At 43.4% G+C, this 4,727-nt stretch overlaps 1 long non-coding RNA gene across 2 annotated transcripts; it reads right to left on the reverse strand.

The window, feature by feature from the left end:
- Positions 1–947: 947 nt before the first annotated feature.
- On the reverse strand, positions 948–2,816 carry LOC123051449 (uncharacterized). Of its 2 annotated transcripts, none has more exons than XR_006424146.1 (2): positions 2,372–2,816; positions 948–1,274 (listed from the first exon to the last, which is right to left on the reverse strand). It is a non-coding gene; the product is annotated as an uncharacterized lncRNA (long non-coding RNA). The 2 variants fall into 2 exon arrangements; XR_006424145.1 differs by having other exon boundaries at positions 991–1,274; positions 2,540–2,816.
- Positions 2,817–4,727: the final 1,911 nt, after the last annotated feature.

The raw sequence follows: 4,727 nt of genomic DNA on the forward strand, positions 1-4,727 counted from the left end.
AAAGGTATCTAAAACCTTTGCATATTAGCTAAATTATGGTCTTGGTAATGTTATTGTTCATGAGGATTGGGCAACTGGATACATGGTTTTAGACAAGTGTATGGTTGATTGTGGGCAACTGGATACATGATTTTGGACAACTGTATGGTTGATTGTGGGCAACTGTGGGAATTCCTAACTAACACATGCAACCAGGAATAGCAGGGCCAAAAAGAACACTTGTCTAAACCAACCTATACAATCAAGAAGAGCTTATTCCATCAAGAAATCTTAAAAAGTTCTTTTCCAGTTTCAACAAGGCTTGGTGTGCATTGACTGTTGTCGTGTACAACTTATCTTTGAATTGGTTCTAGCTATATTTCCTGAAAATTGAGTGTGCACTACCGAACTAAGCTACTACTCTTGCTAATATCAACGTGTATCCCAACTTTCTAATCGTAAAAGGTCCATTTACTCATATTATGCACCCTTTGTCAAAATAGCCATGCAAATCAATCATCACATCAGTTCTAGGCCATCAGGAACTACTTCCTAGGTGTATCTTCTCAGTCTGTATACGTATTCAAATCTGAGATGGTAATCTAAAAAACTTACAAGCAAACAATCCAAGCAACTCGGAACAGAAAAGTGTGAAATTGTTCTAGCAAAAGCAGGTAGCTGTCTCTAGCATTACTACTTAGATTATCTACTACTTTTGGCAGAAAAAACGTGTGAGAACCTTGAATAACCTTTGTCGAAAACTATCTGACCCCCTCCCCATGCAACTTCTCATCTGGTCTAGCAAAAATCCAAGCAACTCAATTTGAAAACATAAAGTGCAAAACTGTTCTAGTAAAAAGGAAGCAATTGTCCTAGGAAAACTAAGCAACTGCAATTTTTTCCCGATTAAATGCAGCAACTTTGTGATTTCAGGCAACTCATACTAAAATTTAAAGCAACTAATGTTAGGCATTAAAAAGGGGGGTTGCAACCCCTATAAGCTCCTTGCAATAATATCAAGCAACCCTTGTGTAAAATAATAAAAGAACCACAAAATAACAAGTAGAGGACAACATACATAGGTGGCAGTAACACACATATATAGATGCATTATATACACAAGTATAAAAAACGATGCATCAGGTTTTTGAGCAACTACGGGTATGGACCGAGCAACTCCCTCTATCGTGTGATGCGACTAATACTGTATTTTTTAGAATTACTTTCTATCCACCTCTCTACGCCCGTTTCGGTTGCCTTCCTTCTCCATCTTCATCATCTCATCAAAGGTATATCTGAAAAATCACAAGTACCTCATGTTGATCCACCATTTGGCCCTATGAAGCATCAGGTAGAGCGACCCTTTTGCTTGTAACTCAATATAAAAAAACCAAAAATGCAAAATTGTTCTAGCAAAAAAAACAAGCAACTGCCCTAGCAAAAACAAGCAATTGTCCTAGCAAAATCAAGCAACTTTCCTAGCATCACTACTTAGATTATCTACTTTAGGCAGAGAAAACTGTATGAGCAACTTGAATAGCCTTTTATGGACAACTATCCAATCTACCCCCCCCCCCCAACATCTCATCCACCTTCTCGCATGTTGTAGCAAAAACCAAAGCAACTCGATTACAGAGAAACACAAAAGGTGAGAAACTGTTCTAGCAGAAGCAAGCAGATGTCCCTAGAATTACTACTTAGATTGTCTATTTTAGACAGAAAAAATATATGAGCAACTTGAATAACCTTTGTGGACAACTATCTTACCCCCCCCCCCTCCCCCTTGTTTCCAGGCCCTATGGATTTAGTAAAAATTAAAGCAACCTTCCGCTTAATTCCAGGCAACCATATTAAAAACTTGAGCAACTACGCACACAGAGGGTTATCCAACATGTGCTATTTCTGTAGGCAACTTCCTGCGAAAAGGATGAACACCTTGCATCAATCAACTTAATCAGAACACATGTTCATTTGCTAGATATATGTATCCATCCATCCACCTAATCCCATGTCAGAGACACTCGAGAAACAACAAGAACTTGTTCTAGTTTAGAAACTAGTACAGACTTAGCAACACACAAACAAATTTAGTTTCCTTACTCACATGTTCTTCTACTTGAGAAACTGAAACTAGTACACACATCTAGCAAGCTGATCTCAGACTTGGGGATCTAGCAGTACAAATATAGTGTGTCTTTCCTCATCTCTCGTTTTTTATACAGCAGTACAAATGTTCACGAGCAGAACATTGGCATCACGCTGCAACATAAGAAATATGGCCCAGCTGCCAGCAACCAATACCTAAGCACGCAATCAAATGGGATGATCCCCAAACCCATACTTCTAAACTGGAATACCATTCCTGGATTTGGAGGCGGTACTGTGCCATTACCTCTAACCAACGACAAATCGACATCTCCATTGCCCTTCTTCTCTGTCTTTGGCATCCCCAACACCTTAGTATGCAGACTCCACGCACGGCTTCCCGGCGGCGGGGCAGAAACCCTCGCGACCAACATGGATGAGAAGGCAAATCACGGTGCACAAGAGGAGCAGGTACCTCGACAGCTCGACGACGCCGGCGGCGGCATCGCTCCAGCTCCGCTCGAAGAAATTGGGAGGAAAAGCCGGCGGCGCTGCAGCTCCAGTTCCCGGGCGGACCTCTCGTCGGGCTCGTCTGATCCGCCGCCTCCACATCGACCTCCCAGGTGTCACGCCGGCGTGCTCCCGTGCTTTTTCTCCACCTCTGTGGTGAGACGGGGAAAGGGATAAGGATAAGGTATTTTTTCTTGATAGAGAGCGATAGCGAACGGATGGATCAGTGTGCTGGCTCTTTTTGGAAGGGAGTGACCTGTGCGGTTTGTCGGATAGTGCGTGCGCTGATAACAATCAAATAGCGCAGCTGCACGATTGAGTATTTAGGAACTTTCACAACGTGGCCTTGATCGAGAGCGATAAAGCTGGGGTCGAGCGGGGAGATGGAGCGAGAATTGTGGGTCACGGGAAAAAGAGACGCAGTTAGAGCGGATCGTGCGAGCCATCGGATTCAAAACGAACGACATCCGGGTCGTTCAGATCTGTCGCTAAAAATCCTGCCGGAAAATAGCTTTTCCGAAATGAAAAATATACGTATTATGCGTACAAAGTTTCAAACTTTGTAACTTAAGCCAAAAAAATGATCGGAAATGCGAACTGGCCTCTCCCTATTGGCTGTTGATTCAGGTTCAACTGTTCCAAAACTAGATAATACCCCGCGCGTTGCTGCGGAATATGTAAAATATAAACTTCAAAAAAATATGCGTATTCAAGATAAAATGGAAGAGAAGTGTTTCAAATTTATTATCTGTTGTTTCATATGAAAAAGGCTTGTGTAAATATAGATTTTTAAAAAAGTACCCAAGTCATCTTGCCAAGATTAAAAGTTTTTTTTAATTGTTTGGATTGTTTACCACATGTGTCACATGGTGTTGCCAAGATTAGAAGTTGATTCTGTACAGCTAGTCTTGTTGTTCCTTTTAGATGTATACCAAATTATTATTGCATGAAGAGTGCAGACCTCATGCGTACCATTTTAGTCTAAATAGCTCATGTGTTTTGTGAGACAAACATAAAGCATATACTCCTTTTGTAAACTAATATAAGATCTTTTAGATCATTAAAGCCCCCTGTAAACTAATATAATATCTTTTAGATCACTACTTAGTATATTGCATGGCCACTTGGCCATATATGGAACATAATACTCATGGCCCTATCACCGGAAGGTGTCGTATTCCTTTGTATTGCAACAAATCTGCACAGTAAAACATATAGATACAGGTGGATAGGAGATGCGAGATCAGGATAAAAAAGGTGCATCAGTACCCATGGCCATTTTTCTTGTTTTTCTGGGAGAGACTAGTGTAAAAGCAGCACCTAGTGTGCAAAAATAGAAAAAAGCAGTGACATCCGTCAGATATTAAATGGATGTCTCAGATGCAATGCACGTGAGTTGGTGGAGCTTGTGTGCATTTTTATGAAAATCCCCTTGAGTAACAGTTATGTACAAAAAGATCCCTCCACCATGTTCCTCAAGCTGAATCTGAGACATCCATTCGAAATCCGACGGATGTCACTGCTTTTTTCTATTTTTGCACACTAGGTGCTGCTTTTACACTAGTCTCTCCCAGGTGATTGACTTGAGATCGTTCAGGGCGCAGCTGCAGCCGTGCAGGCTCATCCTCGCCAGCGTCCGGGACAGGTCCTCCAAGGACAGCGACCGCAGGTTCATCACCGTGCACCGCCGCCGCACCGACCTGGGACCCAACCATGGCTCCGCACACCGACTATTTCTCCTCATCGGCGCCGCCGCCCCGCCCGAAGCACACGAAGAGAGGACCCCGCCCCTCCAAGTTGTCGCTGTCAACCAAGGCCCGCCCTACACAGCGTCGGCTTCAAGGCCGGAAAGAATCCCTGTCGGAGAGAATCCCTACGTTGCTACCAGAGTATCTTCCCAGGCCGGAAAGAAAGGCATCTCCGGGTCCCAACGGTTGGTACGATTTCCGTGAACCAACCAGAGCCAATCTCCAGAGCTACCTTCTCCAGAAGGGAGACTGAGAAGGGAGAGGAGGAGCCGGGCACCATGGACGCCGCCTCACTGACACACGCATCACATCAGCAAGGGGAAAACGAGGCAGAAGGAGAGATTTTTAGTGGCTTTTCCTGGATGCGGGTGTGAACCGTGAAGGAGGAGAGGAGAAGACGTGTGA

Source organism: Triticum aestivum, chromosome 2D (genome assembly GCF_018294505.1).
Source record: "Triticum aestivum cultivar Chinese Spring chromosome 2D, IWGSC CS RefSeq v2.1, whole genome shotgun sequence".
NCBI lineage: Eukaryota > Viridiplantae > Streptophyta > Magnoliopsida > Poales > Poaceae > Triticum > Triticum aestivum.